Raw genomic sequence first — 16,913 nt, 5'->3', positions numbered from 1 at the left:
TAGATAGTGAACACAAAATCTAAAGTGTGCAGTGATTTGATACAAAGTCAGGTAATTTGTGAAAATGCAAGATTTCAAGTTGTTTTGCATTTCTGCAATTTTCCTACTCAAATAATGGGAACTACTTTCATTTTAAAAATGGAAACCTGGGGTAGCATAGCTTAATATTTGCAGACTCATTTTTGTTTCAAGTAAGCAAGTAGATGTTGCTCTGGGGTTTGGAATGTTGTTAAGAATGTCTAGAATTTTCTTGCTGTTATCACAATAAGCCAGACCAAATTGGTTAAGAAAGTAATTGTTAAATTATAAATGAGTCAGATCAGTGTTATATGGAAGTCAATTTTTGCCCAGGAAGAGTTGGTTTACTTTGGGATAGAGTGATGGATGTTGTGTTTTGCCTGGCTGTTCTTCCTTCATTCCACAGAGGAATCACTGAATCATCATAGAATGGTTTGAGTAGGAAACGATCTTACAAATCATCTAGTTCCAACTCTCATGCCCTGGGCAGGGACACCTTCCCCTAGACCAGGTTGCTCAGTCCCATTTTGGAGGAGCTTGGAGGAGGTGATATTTCAATATTAATAAGCTTTTTTGGGCCCCTCTCCCCTCCATGCCATTATCCCACAATGCTCAAGCAAGCAGATCCCTGAAGAGGCCAGCATCTGTTCTCCGGAAGCCAAGGGTAGTGACCCTGCTGTGCCCCTTCCTCATTCCCCTAAAGTTCTCAAACTCTACCATTCCAAGGTCACTGGAGCCAAAGCTGCTCTGGAGCTTCACATTCCCCACCAGCTCTTTCTGTTGGTGAGAACAAGGTCCAGCATAGCACCTCTTCTTGTTGGCCCATCTATCACTTGGAGAAGGAAGTGTTTTTATATTCCATTGGAGAGATGTTATGTGCTTAACCCCTGATTGATGGGCTGTGCAAGATTTTTGTGAAGAACCCGTGTTTGTAGAACAAAATGCAATGTGATGGAGTATATCCAGTGTATGAACTGATCCAGTTTTAAAATGCTGTAAATGGTAGTAATAAATAGTTCTAGATAATGAAGCAGAAGGAACTATGAGTTATTTATCCTTTTTCTAGCAGTAGAGCACAATGGAAAGTGGTACACATTAAAGGAGAACCCACGTGTCTGGGCAAAAAGGAGGAACCCAGTAGCTGCAGAAGGGCAAAGTGGGATCAGGTTTTGGATCTGGTTGCCTGGAGTGGTATAAAGCTGTCAGATATTATTCAGCAGAGTGAAGAAAACTGAGCGACAGGCTTCCTACTTCTGTATTGTACATTCCTTGCAGTGGGAGTGATTTTAGAGTGTGATATAGACTGTTCCCGAGTCCCTGAGATCACAGTGCCACTGCATGTTTCCATGACCTTGTCTGAAGAGGTTGCACAAGTCCAGTGGAAGATGTCGGGATGCCAGTGTTGTGCATTCCCAGGGGCTGACTGGTTAGCAAACAATTTGAAATAAGCACAGTTTATTATTGGGTTCCAGTCAGTGTTCTTTATGTTGGCACTTTTATGACTCTTGCAGTTGTACTCATTGTGTAGATTTTTTTTTTATTTTCTTTGCATGCAATTTTTTCTTGAACCCAAGTTCTCTACCACAGAGAACCTCTCTTAATGCAGTGTCATTTTCAAAAATTTTGGTCCCAAAAGGCAAACAATATCAGTGACACAGGATTTTAAACTCTTACCTTCCTGTGGCTTTTTTTGTTCTTCAGATTGGTTCTAATCCTCATTTCTGAGTTCATAGATAGGAAGAAGAAAGCTAGTGCAGCAGAGGTTTTTGGCACAACAGAAGCAAATTGAAATTCAAGCAAAGCTAATGGAGGCTGACTTGTGTGCTGAAACCAGTTTGTGGAAAGTGATTTTTCGTAGTAGCAGTCTTGTGCTTGGACAAGCTGTCGCGTTCTGCCACAGGAATGTTGTGTTTGCTTTGAAGGGACCGACCCATGAGGTTTGTTTTTTTTTCTGATAAAAAGCAACGTTTCAGAATCCTGGTGTGTCATGATTTTTCTGGCTATCGAGTTTTGGTTGGTATTCCTGAACAAAGTCTTAATTTAAAAAAAAACAAAGCAAAACAACAATAACTTAGTGGGTATCAGTGAGCCACCTTTGTTGGTGCATTTTACTTTGTCGTAATGTGAATGTGCTTTTGTCAGCTTACCTCATAGTCCCCAGATGAAAGGAGCTGTGTCATACTCTTACGGCAGTAGAACAGAGCCTATGGGAGTATGCCCATGTCATCCAAATCATTGCTCTAATTGACATCACTACCTGCAAAAACTAAACCTCTACAAGGCTCTTAAGCTAACCACATTTTTACTTCGACACAGTTGTTTTTTTCTGCTACCATCAGTAATGGTCTGTGCAGAATGGTACCATCCAAGTCCATCCTATAGCTGGATAACCTACATCTAGAGCAAGTCACATTTCATGGAGGATGCTGGAGACATTCTTGTCTGTGTCTGCCTCATGGATAGTGCAATGAATATCAGCAGTAGATTAAATACATAACTATGGGCTGTTAAGTTGCCTCTGTGCATTTGGAGGTTAAAAGTTATAGAAAAAAAACCCAGTAAAAACTATCGCCTCTTCATGCAGAAGAGGGTTGCTTATTATTACCTCCAATAGCCCACCCTTTGTCTTCTTGCCTCTTCTTATTGGTTCTGTTCCCCTGCCCTGTATAATTTTCTCCCTTTTTTTTTAAAATCAAATTGGTTAGCATTTGTTTATAACCAGAGTGAAATAGCTCTAAGTGAAAGCTGATCGATGCATCACAAGACCTCATAGATCCTAATATGTTGTGTAATTGTTCTAGTTGTGTTCAGAGAGTTTGCTATAATCCCCATTCCGATTGTACAGCTCTAACTACCCTTGACACAGTATTTGTGCACCACAGCTGTCATCCAAACCCACAGTGCTCCCCTGGGCTGCCCCCACGTGAATTGAAGTAACTTGTTTTTTAAACTTAAAGAAAACTTTTTCAGTGAAGCTTCTTCTGGAGCAGGTTGACAAGGATTTCCTTCTGTCTGGCCTCTTTTTCCTGTTTTTATGTCTTGTTTGCTCAAGAGGGATTTTCTCATCCAGTTATTGTTACTAACAGAAGCTAATGGAGGCTCACCTAGTGAATTAGTAAAATAGTTGTCCTGCATTTATGTTAATTAAAAATTAGTACAATTAAATTCCTGAACTGTTTTTGCAATTAGTGCATTGCTAATCTGTCATTGCTGCTTCTAATGAAGATTGAAGGTGTAAAAATCACAGGGTTTCCTGCCTAATATTAAACCAGTACTGAATGCCTTCAGATTTTAGATTTGCTTCTTAACTATTTTAATTCCTTTTAGATGTTAAAGGTAAAGCTAATCTCGATTATGATAAAAATACAAATATTTTTGTGTATTTGTGGATCTGTCATGCATTTCATGCAAATGTCTTAAAAAAGACATGTAAGTTAGATCTGTATGTAGACGTTACAAAGCTTCATAAGAATTCAGTGACAACCACCAAATGTATTTCTTTTTGAAATCACCAGTAAAAAAAGGTATCTGTCTACTTCATCTGGCAAAATAACCGCTCTCCACTCTTGTTACCTGGCGGATGGCTCAGCATGTCTGTTTGCTCTAGATACTTTTATATTCTGTAGCTGGAAGTGACATGAGCTGAATTGGGCTTCCCCGCATGTACAACAGAAAATATACCTGTTGTCGTGTATTTATACAGTGTCGGAATGATCCTGTATAAATAATACTTATGGGCTTAGTTGTGTGAAGCAGTTTTCCCCCCTTTGAAATCCATTTTGACTGGTAGCTGCTGACTTATATATTGGCTGTGGCTCTCCTGCTTTTTGCAGGGAAAATAACTTTGCAGTGAAGCAAAAGTGAAGGTGATTCAGTGGTGGTGAAAAGGAGAATCAGCAGCACATCTTGTCTGAGCACTTGACCTGAGTTGTCTTGCCGTGTAAGCAGAAAAAGAGAATCTATGGGAAAATTAACACTAAAGTGAGTGGTAACACAGAATTTTGGGTTACTGGAGTGTGAAATGAAACTGTTAACGGTCCTTTCTTCTGCAGTAAGGGATATGTGCCATTGACTAGAGAAATGTTGTAGAAATGTAACGGTTTCCTAAGTCATATTTTGAAAAGTTTGAAAAGCTGCGAAGCCAGGAAATGGTCAGAAGTGCCGTGCTGCTATGAAGTGGAAGATACTTAATCAAGAACTTGGGTACAGCTTGACATGTTACCTCCTACAAACAATCAGAACCATATGGATTTCACAATAGCTATCTTTTGTCTTTAAGTAAGTCTCAAGTTTAGTGAAGGCAACTTAATTCACACAGTGATGTCAACTTTGTGCTGAGATTTATTTATTTTTGCCTCACAGCGTCAGAGAGGAAGTTCTGTTTTAGCTGCAATACTGATTTTGAGGATAAAGATGTTTTGTTCTGGGGTGTTGATATAGGTGAGGCCGTGTATACCTGAAAACCTGCTAAGCAAGTTAAGTTGAAATGCAGGAGAGAAGGGATTTCACTTGAATGCACCCATGTGTGTTAGGAGTAGTTGCTATCCTGTATATATACTGTTTTTCAGATGATGTATGACATGCTGAGTCTTATTTAGCCATCCCTATAGCTTGACTGCAGTGGTGACTCCATGGGGTATTCTGTAGGCATGAGAGTCCTTTTGCCGGCTTCTGCTCCCAAGGAAGTCACTCGATTCACCACAGCTGTGATGGTGTGGTTATAGTAAAGCATCCCTCGTGGCCTTTCTTTGCTAGGGCTGCTTGTACCAGTCTGGTTAGCATTCTACTCGTCATTGATCTTCCTTTACAAATATTTGTGCATATATATAAAATTAATTTCTTTATATAAAGAAGTAAAACGGCATAGAAAGGGAAAAAACAAACCCTGTACTTACTATTTTCTTTCAACAATTCTCTCTTTTTTTTTTTTCAGACCTTAACTTAGAACTACTTCCAAATTTATCTCTAACATCTAAGCTTTTTTACTGAAGAATGAAGCAGAAATACAGTAGTAAAAAACATAGAAATCTGATCCAGTATGTTTTTACCGATTTAATTATTGTTCAGTTCTGTAGTTTTTACCTTTTTAATTGTGAAGTAACTTTATTCTTCTAGCGCTGGCAGCAGTTACAGCAGTGAGGAGCTTCAGCAATGTGTTGTTTAAAGTAGAAGATCTGTACAGATATTATTAATTATCAACATTCATTATAGAAAAGTCATGAACAGTTTATGGGTTTCATTGAGGGGATTTTTATCTGAATCGCCACACCAAAAGTTTGGAACACAGTAATTGTGTGATGGAAAAGTAGTAACCTTTATAGGATAAACGGAGTTATTTTCTTGATTTTCCAGCTGATGAGTAAAATATGTAAAAAGACATCAGTAAAAGACATTGAAAAACATATGATAGCAAAAACATAGTCCACAGGCTGTTCTGTCCTCAGTTTTCTGACATAAAATAAGCCTGCTTTTCAAATTTGAAATAAAGTGGAAGCATTTAAAGATCATTTAATCAGATATTAGAACTGTATGAAAACATATTTAAATATTTTTAAAATTAATTTAAATATATTGATAACAGTCTTTATTAGAAAAGGTGCTTTGCTTTTACATGAATTGACAAGGATTAGGATTTAATAGTGAATTAATTACTGTTTTCTGTTTGAGGGGGGGAAAATTTTCCCCAAAGATACTGCTTTTAATGCTGCCATCTTTCTTCCCAGATGTGCTCAAATACATTCTACATTGTTTTAAAACAACTGTAATCTTTAATACAATTATCTGTAAACTTCCTTTGTTTACTAAGGGATTTTTTCAGATTATCAAATCATTTTATATACAAATCCTCCTTTTCTTGGCGCATACCATAACTCTCGATTGCATGCCTGAGGCAGTGCCCCAAATGAAACCAACTGACATCAATTATTGATGATTACTTTCTGCCCGCTGGGAGGTGAAATCAAGTCTCCGATCTCAATTCAGGATTTGTTTCAAACGGAGGGTAATGAGAGCGGGTGCAGGGGGACTCCAGAACAGGTGCACTGATTTGCAACATAAGCATAGGCACGATGCTTATGAGTATGTGGGATTGAGAAGAGAAAATGGTTGGAGCCAAAGTTTTCATGTGGTTTCAAAGAATTTGTTCGGTAGTTTCCTAGAAGCCACACATCAAAATGAGAGTGTCTCACTGTGGTCGTATTTCATTGCACTGGAGCCTGGGATTAGCACTTAACAGGAGGGGAGAGCCCCTCTGTCCCAGTTCTTCATCCCACCTAAATATGACCTGATGTGATTCACTGACTCCATCAGTCTTCATGAGCTGAAACTGTACTCCTTATTTCTCGTGCACCAGTAACTGTCTTTCAGTGGGGTTTCCTAAGTGTGAGATCAAGCAACCTAACAGAAACTGGAAAACTGGAAGGCAGTGGGTAAGCTAAAATGAGGCATTTCTTAATTTTGTAAATTAGCTTGCAGCCCGAGTCATCATGTTTTAACATTGCTACATGTAATTTTTGGCACTGTCTTTTTAATGCAACAATTGCAGCAACTTCATTTTTAGTAAAATCCTTATTGTTTATGAGGTTTAGAAGGAGCTGGCAATACTGCCTGAACTACAAGACAACTTAGAGACGGGGAAAACTTTATTATCCTATAGGAGAAAATTAATCTGCTTTCTGGAGGACAAAATAATGAGTGAGGATTTGGGTCCAGCCAGGTTTCCTCCACTGCAAATTCTTTCCAATGTTGACAGCCTCTCATGAGCCTGCCTGCCTGGGTCTCCCAGCAAAACATTCACTCTTGGGTGTTTTTTTAGTAAGCTGTCTTTAGACTTGCTAAAAAACAGAAAAAGGAAGGGAAACATACTTTTTTTTTTTTTTAAGAATCCAGCGTGGAATTTCTTGGGACAGAGCAAGTTGTGCAGGCACATGAGCATTTTTCGTGTTTGAAATTGTCAGAATCTGTTGTATGGATAAAGGTCAGATGTGAATACAAGAGTATGGCGTTTTCTCATCAGGACTGCTCCTCCATCCTCTGAATTCAGTTCTAACGCCAAATGTCGTAGGGAGGAGTAAGTGAAAGAGGATGCATCTTCGAAGGGCAAATCAGTGCAGTGAGAGCTTCCCTGGTTGTCAAAAGCCTGAGTAAGCAGGTGGGGCTGGCAGCATGCCCTGAAGGTTAATGCGTCGGTCACAAAGCTGGAGGGGGAGGTAAAGCCCTCCCTTCTGCCGGGGTTCTCAAGGAAGATGCCCTGAGAAGGCTTCTGGCTCCCGCGTCTCATTCCACCTTGGGTGCAGGGAGAAAGAAACCGTAGCTAGGACTGAGAAAATGCAAGGCTAAAAAATAATTAGCCAAAAAATCAGTGTGTACAGTATTGGTGGCATTTAGAACCACGTTGGTTTCTTTGGTGGGCTCCAAGCAGCAGCAGGGCCAGTGTTTCCTTTCTTTTGCAGCTGAGCCGCCCTCCCGACCGCCCCAGCTGCCTGCCACACTAGCTGGGGTTTTATGGTGCCTCTGAGGCTATTCCTGGATGTCAAGTCTATGCTGGAGAAATACTGCCAAATTTTTTTTAGCGTTAATGCAGGAGAGGTCTAGCTGAGCACAGAGACAGTGATATTGTTAATTTTCCAGACTGTTGCTATCTTACTCTCAGCTGTCCTTAGACAGCCTCACCATTTTATGTTTCCTCTCTAATGGTGTGAGCCAGGATGTCATAATATCCAAAACCAAATGTACCAGAAAATACAATAAATTAGAGTCGGGCTAGCAGAGTAATTGAAGAATAAACTGAATTTTAAACAACACAGGATTGTGTTATGAACTGATTGCTATGCATAAAATGCACCGGAGGAGTGTGACTTCATATAGATTTACTATTGATGGCAGCATTTCCTAGATTGCTACTGGTAGTAAAGAAATGAAAACGATGTGAACTTTTGAGTTAGTACCACAACATATTGCGGTGAAGGAGAAGTACCATTCTAGTTACACTGCAAAGTAATTCCAGAAGAAAAATTTTCTCGGTTCTTTATTTATTTGTTTAAGAGGTTTACATGAATTTAGCAATTCTTGAGCTTATAAAAGTCACAAAGTAAGTGCACACCTTGGCATGGAAAGAACTAAATTTTCCCTCAACTTTTAATGTAATTCTTCTGTAAGAAATTACTTAGGAAATGTAGCAGTAGAGTGGATTCCTCTCAATTCAGAAAGTTGAGTCGAAGGACTTTTAGGGTCCTTAGGGAATTTTAAGGTTGTTTGCCAGTAAAGTTTTATGGCAGATAGTCTTCATATTTTTCTTTGAATAAATTTTTCTGGATTTTATTTCATTAAAAGCAGGCAATGCACATACATAAGGCATTTTAAAAATAACCCTCTAGCTGTCATGCTGGTAGAGATGTAGGGACATGGCAGAAGAAGGTGTGGGTTTGTGAGCTACAAGTTACTTCAGCTGAGCCCTGGAAGCTGAGCATCTGTGTTCTCCTGGTCTCTTGAAATGTGAAATGAGATAGTGCTAGTGAAAAGCACCCTGAAGGTTGCTCATACAACCAGAAACCATGGGAAAGCCTGTGGAAATGCAAGCAATCAGTAGCAGGTACTTGGTAAAAGATAACAAATGTTGTTTGAACTGCTAGGTTGAAGAATCTGTGTGGGTTGTATGAAAGCGGGTCCTGTGCAGAGGCTGACCTGTCGATGTTAAAGTAGTCAAACTTTATATGCAGAGAAACCTAAAAAACACTTTGGGCAATATCTTATTTTCTAATCTTTCTAATTTTGAGAATGGAAAGTCAATTTTGTAAGGATGAGATTTTTGGTGACAGTGATTCAAGCTCAAGGCAAGACTCTGCCACTTGAAAATTACGTTGTGCCGTGGAAGCAGATGGAAGGGCTGTTCAGTGGTAGAAATCAAACATGAGCCTTCAGTGGCAGGGAGGGCAGGAACAGAGAAGGGCAATATTACTGCACTGAAAGAATCTAATTTTGTAGTGATAAGCAGTATGATTTGTTTAATTGAGTGCTTTTAAGTTTAAAGGTTTAAGTTGTATTTAAACATGAAATGATATTGTCTGTTTTCATTATCGTTGTAAAATTTAAATAAGGTTCTCTACCAGCAATGGTAATGAAATACTTTGATTTTTGAACTAATTTTACTAAATAGTGAAAAAAGGTAGTTCTTGTGAGATAAATACTTGAATATATACAGTAAGCTTTAGCATTATTAAACTAATTCAAAGTGCTGTTAAATCCCTTGATTTAAATTATTTCACTGTGCCATGACCTAGTGGAATTAGAAATTAATCTGGAAGATGCAGTTAATAAACTACTTATATCCCCCATGTAATACTTAAAATTAATTATTTTTCTGTATGTATTTTGATCACTTAATAACTTATCTCCTTGTATCTATCCTGTATCTCCATAGAAGTGGGCTGAGGGATCACTGGGAGGCAGGAGGGAGGACTGCCAGCTACTTCATGTCCCTCCAGGCTGCCAGGGGAGATAGTGAGGGCCAGATTCATAAGCTGCAAACTTGTGTAGCAGAGAACTTCAAACTTGTGTAGCAGAGAACTTGGGAGAAGGCTGCTATAAAGGAAAAAAGAATCTTTCTAGCAATGGGGGGGGAAAATAGGCAGTATTTAACCCACTTAAAAAGAAACAAGCAGTACAGGAATTCGTATAAGAAGGTTTTGAGAAAGGTAATCTTCAAGACCTGATATTTCTGCTTGCTTCAACAGCAAGTTCTGATATTTTGTAAAAAATTCAGAGCTCTCCTGTGCTAGTGCTCCTGTTTCTTTCCCTCTGTCCTGCATCCCAGGTGACTTCTGGTGAGTAACAAAGCACTGTTTATCTTTGAGAGCTTTCCCCAGTGGAGCACAACACTTGTAACAAGAATTTGTACGATTAAGTTTTTTTCTAGCTGTGGTCAGTCTCTTTTCTAGTGCTTCTTACCTAGTTAACTTAGCACATGAAATCTGTGTACCATGGATGGGCTCTTAGTGCAGGTAAGACCACTCAAGAAACTTTGAGTGCAGTTGTTAGGGAGGAGTATGATGGGTAAATGGAGTTCTTGCTGAGAGTTGTGCAGCATGATTTTCTTTCCAAATGTTTTTGTGGCATGGAAGAAGGTAAGAATTTCTGATAAAGTTTATTGCAATAATAAACAATAGAAACAAGTCTGGTTTGGAAGCTGCAGACAATTGAATCATATATTACAATTTAAACAATATATTTTCTATAACATTTAGAAGCAGAAAATCTAAGCCATTTTTACAGGGTGAATGCATCTTGGAAACATGCAGCAGTTATCATGATTAACCGTAGGAAGACAGCTCCATGTTCAATCCTGCAGTAAGGTGCCTAAGAGTCCTTCGAGGAAGGTCACCAAAGGGAATATTAACAAGGAACCCAAAGGTGCTGTAGCTGGGGCATGGGGCACAGGTGGTACTTGGGACCTACTGGTTTCTGACTTAAATGCACATGCTCACACATGAAAGCTGGAAAGACTTAAAAAAACCTGAGAAGTTTACAAAAAAATAATTAGTGGCAGGTTTGTGGTATTTATTCAAGAGCTCTTCTTTCCTTGTCTTATTGGTAAGTAGACCACAGTGCATAGTGCATAAAAGTAATGGGAAGTTTCATCATTTTATAAAGATGTTTACATATCTGATGGCATCGCTGACAGGCAGCTAGTACAGCTGGGTATGTCTGATAATGGTTTGCTACAGACTGAGTAAATATCATAAACACCTAATGATGGGAAACCCTCAGGAGCAGTAAACATGACTAGTTAATACCACTAGGTAAAGATTTCACTGTTGGATGCAAAGCTGCAGAAATGTGTATTTAAATGTGTACACGCAAACTAATCACTTCAGCAAGGTACATTGTATAGTGATGCTATTGGGATCTGCATTTGATCGTACAAATGGAATGCTTTTCCTGTAGCAGGTGGCAGGGAACCACTGTTATGTAAGGTCATTAATGTCATTCCACAGCTACTAATAGGGGGGACAGGTGGGATGAGAGATCCTGAGGCCAGCGCACAAGGTAGCCAGATCCATCCTTGTATGCCCTGCTGCTGCAGTGTTGCACTGCTGAGGATCATTTTATGGTATGTTGTTGAATCCTGTAAGGAGAACCTTGTAGTCTGGCAATCAACTTTGCAGTGGAGACTTTAATGCTTGAAGAATCTCTTCAGTGTGTCATTTTAAATTATGTATACCCCAAAGCAGGTATAAATCACATAATACCAGGTTGGGAGGGACCTCAAGAATCATCTGGTCCAACCTTTGTTGGCAAAAGTACAACTAGATAAGATGGTCCAGCACCCTGTCCTCCAGATGAATCTTAAAAGTGTCTAGAGTTGAGGAATCCACCACTTCTGTGGGGAGATTATTCCAGTGGCTGATTGTGCCTCTTATGTTCAGTCGGAATCTCCAAAAGGTGACTTGTACGCCTTGTGTTTTCCACGTGTCTCCTTGTGAAATAGAGTCTCCAGCTTCTTTGTAGCCACTCTTTAAATACTGGAATATGGTGATAAGGTCTCCCCTAAGCCTTCTTTTCTCAAAGCTGAACAAACCCAGTTCTCTCAGCCTCTCATATGGCAGGCTTTTAACTCCTTTGATCACCTTTCCCCTCTCTGGACCCTCTCCAGCCTCTTCACATCTTCTTGGGATGCTTCTAGTGTGTCCATTAGATAGGGAGATGAACAGCTCATAAATTCAGATGTTACTTTGTTTCATGTTCAGTGAAATAGACTATGATGGTTGTAGTGCTGCAACACAAAGGCATTTTGAGTTTCATAAATGCAAGAAGGAATATTAATTCAATTCAGCTTTATCCCTGAAAAGTCCAATGATAAAAACAAGGAAGAGCCTTTCATTTATTTTGTTATGTTGTTTTCCTGCTTTGGTAAGAGCTGCTGCTCTTCAGCCTTGATAAAGGATGTAGCAGCTGAAAAGAAGCTTTCCTCGTGTGAAGAAAAAGGGTGAGAAGTTGCAAAATGAGTTTAGAAGATAGTCAACAGAAGTATTTCATAGGGCTTACAGAGGATCCCTTTTTATGAAAGTGGGAGAACTACAGATATAAACAAAGTCCATACGTGAGGCAATAGTTTGTTTGAAGTGGCATACTACTAAAGTGTTGGGTTTTTTTCCTTCCAGCTCTTCCACATTTCTGAAGAGGGCATGGAAAAAGAGGAGTCCATAAAGGTTAAGACTTTTATGATTGTCAGTGACTTTGAGGTTCTTGGGTAAAGGCATTAAATAAGTGGAGTATACAGTGGCTGTATCATGGCCGGTATGTTGTTCTGTCACACCTTACAAAGTTAAAATGTCATGAGTTCAAAATATGTTTCCTCATATTTATGCACAACATAGAACAGCACAATTGCTCAGCTAAATAAACAGGACATTTTCCATTATAAGGTGCCATTACCTTTGTGTGTTCTTGTCATTTATGAAATCAGCGGGTGGTTAATTAAATTGCTCCTTCGGACTCTTCTGGAGGCTGTGTATTAATTATATTTTAGTGGTGGTATGCACATTTCTCAACTTTGTAATGAGAGTAAAAGTTGTTTACCGCTTCCTTCAGAAATACATTTTTGGGTTTGGCGTTTGGTTTTTTTTGAGGTTAGTATGATAAGAGGTTTTGTGGTAGGTTTTCTTTCCCATAAAATCTCATTATTCAACTGTTCGTAGCAAACATGTAGCATGTTTAGTTGAAATGAAATCTTAAAATGTTACATTTCCTGTTACAAAGTGCTACTAGAACTGTAGTCTGTGTGTTAAACCCAATGTTGTTGAAGGAAATAGATTGATCACTCAGGAGGAGAACATTCTTCCTTTAGCCACTCAGGTCTTTTGAAGACATGACTCCTGAAGGCATTTTTGGGGCTCACATAGTGAGTTCTGGTTCAGCCTGTTGGCTGTCCTCTGCTTTCACAGTAGTAGAAACAATACTGGTGTTTGGGATTTCGGAGGGAACCGTGTGACAGCAGGGCTGGTCTGGGGGGCAGCTTCCATGTGCCAGAGTAAGGGCTCTGTTTACACTCCCTTCCTTTGCTGTGTGACTTTTCACATGCTGTTCATACAGCTAAGATCCTCATGTTAAAAATTTTGGTATCTTAGCAAATGCCATTTCTAACCATGACTTCATTTTAGTTAATGACACGTGCACGCTAAAAGAAGCCCTCTGTCAGCATCCCTGACAGAGGAATGCTGTAGCCAAGATAGGTTTATATTTGTTCTCTATCTGAAATGGTGTATTGCAGGTAAATGTAAAAACCTAAAGAAAATGCCCCTAACCTAGCATAAATATCATTGACATTGTTGTTTTAGTGCTGTTGGAAATGTCTCTAGCAGAGGTGAAAAATTTCCAAGTGTTCTCTGTTTTTGAGATACCATTACAGGTTTTATCTAGTGGGAAGGAGCAGAATGGGCCTCACTTCTGAGTGGACAATTTATTTAAATGTTCTGGTGGTCTCCCCAGGGTGATGTCTCATCTAGGCCATGCAGCTCTCCTATGAACTAGGAGGACATCAGTCCTCTTCATTATACTTTTTATCCAAGTGTTTGTTTAAGACCATGCCAAGCCAAGAAAGTCAAGAAAAACAATTTTGGTAGTTTTTCATATGGGTAATTTACTTTGCAGTCATATTTTCTCAAGTGGAGAGTGGTATAAAGACCACCATGACATCTTCTGAAGCGTCCACTGAGACTTCAAACTGAAGCCCTCACCACTGGAGCATACTTGTCTACTGCTGATTTACTGTGGTGTTTGTAAATTTGGGTTGGTTTTTTTTCAGCCACTTCATGGAACTAAGTGAAGGGAGAGGATGGTTGGTTATCACATTTCGGTGGCTGTAGATACTCCTGTATATCATTTATATTATGTCAAATATAAGGGGAAAGTAATACTAAAGTATTCAATTTGCAAGTGATGTTATTGAAATCCAGTATACTGGACTTTATAAAAGCTGCTGTGAAAGATAGTAGTTTGTAGTTTGTGAGTCTGCAAATATGTAGTGTATCTAGTATTCAAAAAGCTAGGATCTTAGTTAATTTGAAAGAAAAACAATACTCTTTTTTCTCCTTCTTTTTTAATTGAAAAAAGTAGAGCAATTTCAGGATGTAAAACTGACTTTCTTTACTGAATATGGCTGCAGTGTTGAGATACTGAATTATAAAACTATACAGAAATTGAGATTTTTTTTTCAGAAAGTATGTGCAGTTTTGAGAACTGTTTCAAGATTTCACTTTCATTTCCTTTTTTCAAAAAACCAGAATTTTCTTAAATAGACAAGTAGAAGAAAGAAAAAGAATGTTATATAATCCAATTTGTTGTTTTTCTTGCAAACATTGTGTTCCTTTACATAATATTTATAGCATACAGCACACGGAGAGCACGACAAGAGACTTGAAACCTCCTGTATGTGTTGTGAAGCCACAATATGCATGGAGTTACTGTAAGTATTCCTGCATGTGTGATGCCCACACACACTCGCCGAGTGTGCTTACAAAACTGTGATGTGCGAGATGTAGTAGCAATGTTTCATTATGCATTCATGAGGAATTGCTGGCGACATTTTAGCTTGCAGTTAATTTTAATATTAGGTTTAGGATTTGGAAAGGACACAATGTAAGAGAGTGCAGATCCTTTACCCTGGCTTCTCCCCTGGCTAGTGTTTCCTGAGCCGCAGCTATTTGGACTTCACTCATATTCGTGCGAGGTTAGGTGATTAATTTACTGCTTTAAGTAAATCAAACCCCAAGAGCTGCTTGGTGATTATGAGAGGAACTGGTTCTGTTTTAATTACCCACTGGTGAATTAATTTGTGTATACCAATATGCCAACAACCTTTTTCCTTGAAGTTCTCTGTGAGGTGATATCCCCTCCTCCAGGAGGCCAACAGTATATTCTTTTCCTTTATGCTGGGCAGGTATGCTGTGCTCCCTTCTCACCTCCACTGGGATGGAAGGGTAAGAAATGTAGACCAAAAAGGTGAGGAAGAGAAGGAGCTGTCATGGTCTGTGTTGCAGGTTTTGTAATAGAACCTGGGTGCCGGCTGCCAAGGAACTGTACCAGGGTGTTTCTGGGGCTCTGCTCAGCATTTTAAGGCTGCTCCTCTTGAGAGTCTGGGCGCTGGGTGCTTAACTGCAGGTTAGACCTTGTGATGAGAATTAGAAACAAGCAGTGAAGGGATTGCTTTTGATTCAGTTTGTTTCAATTGCATAGGCTATTCAAACATGAAGTGTAAAGTGAGTCTCTTAAATTAGCTGGTTTGTGCTTTTGTTTATTTATTTTTTTTTTAAATTTCTCTTTTGGAGGGTTTTTCCTAAATTATATGTTGTTTTTAGCAGGCTGAATACAAAGGCTCTTTATGGTGATTTGCATGAATGTGTGTGAATTTTTAAAGATTAAAAAAAATATATCTTTGTGTGGTTGTAAAAATTCAAGTTTAAAAACACCATTTCGTGAATTACTTGAGGTATCTTACATAGTATTCTTGTAGTCAGAAGGTGAGAAAGAAGTAGTGAAATACAATGCAACATTTATGCAGATACAAGCAGAGGTCAGCATATGTTCTGGCTGAAATTAAACCAGTGTCCTCCTTTCTCACAGCTATTTGTATTATTTATAATTGCATGAGATGTGTATTGAGAGGGTGGCTGGGAAATAAGCTCTTAAATACGAAAGCTCTTTGGTCTCCTAGGATACGTGTGGAGTAGTGTTTGTACAGTTATCCATAAGGTTTTCCAATGGGCATCCTAGAAACCTTGGTAAACTTCCAGGTAGCCTTCATAAACACCTTGCAAAAAAAGGTTGCTTGTTTCGCTGGGTGCTATGCAACACATGCAAACTTTAGGTAACACAAGTCCTTTGATTAAGATTTTTTTAAAATCAGAAGAGGATGATATACTCCTGAAAAACAGAATGAGAAACTGAAGATCATTCAGACTTTTGTTCCTTCTTTATTTATTAAATCTATTTGCTTTCAGGACTTGTTGGTATGTAGGTATTTTGAAATAACTGCACTTAATATTTTCAGCTGGAAGTGTTTATCCCAAAGAATATTCCACATTTTGCTGTTTTTCCGGGATTTGAGGAGGGGAAGGAGAGAGGAGAAAAAAAATGAGAGAGCAAGTGAGGCATCAGGTGTGGCTGTTAGGAGGTTTTTTAGTTGAAGATTTGAAATTGTTGGTGAGGTTCACTGGTTCTGTTGGTGTATTTTCTTACCTTAAGCATACTGTGTATCAATGTTTACAATAATTATTTGGAATACAGTTTTATAGCTAGTTCATTGCATGCTCTGGCTGTCAGTTTTTTGGTATTGGGAATCTCTAAGCCAGAGTATCTCCTCGGTTACATTTGCAAGTCTGAAGGGAGTCTGGAGGGCAGTGGAAAACTTGGGTCTTCAGCCAGCCAGTGCCTCAGTAGATGTGCTGTTCTCCAAATCTAGCATCCAGAAACAAAACACCTTTTATTGGATATAGGAAAGGTACAGTGATTTATTTTCATGTACTCAGTGGAAAAAAAAACAAGACTCTTTGTAAACCCTTTCTGGTTTATATTCCATTTAGTAATAAGGATTCACTAAAGCTAAAGCAACACAACATACTCTAACAGCAAAAAAGTATCAGTTCAGAATTTAACTTTATTGAAACCTAATGTTCAATTAAATCGGTCCGTGTGGACAAGCAGTAAATCTGAGTTCATAAATTTCTAGTCTCAAAGTTTACAAAGGGAAATTATGCAAATTACTCCCTTTAGCCAAAGTATGCTATATTATTGCAGAAGCTTTCTAGTGTAACTTCTCAGTTCCATGAAAGGTTTTACCTTTTCCATCTTAAAATTCTTCAGCTGGGATGGCCTTTTCATGACTCCATTCTCCCTATGTC

At 38.8% G+C, this 16,913-nt stretch overlaps 1 protein-coding gene across 2 annotated transcripts in view; it reads left to right on the top strand.

The window, feature by feature from the left end:
* The first annotated feature begins 3,857 nt into the window (after positions 1-3,857).
* The window catches only part of LNX2 (ligand of numb-protein X 2), a 50,055-nt gene continuing 36,999 nt past the window's right edge, over positions 3,858-16,913 (top strand). Inside the window, exon 1 of one of the 2 annotated variants that reach the window (XM_029960973.1) lies at positions 3,858-3,958. The gene's annotated coding sequence lies outside the window, so the exon portion shown is untranslated. Of the gene's footprint in view, positions 4,000-16,913 lie in introns of both variants that reach the window. The other variant, XM_018071452.2, reaches the window with a different exon arrangement.

The sequence above is a fragment of the Manacus vitellinus genome, unplaced genomic scaffold, assembly GCF_001715985.3.
Source record: "Manacus vitellinus isolate BGI_N305 unplaced genomic scaffold, ASM171598v3 scaffold_2_pilon, whole genome shotgun sequence".
NCBI classification, from domain to species: Eukaryota; Metazoa; Chordata; class Aves; order Passeriformes; family Pipridae; genus Manacus; species Manacus vitellinus.
The sequence above is the reverse complement of the archived record's forward strand: the minus strand, read 5'-3'. Positions and strand labels throughout refer to the sequence as shown.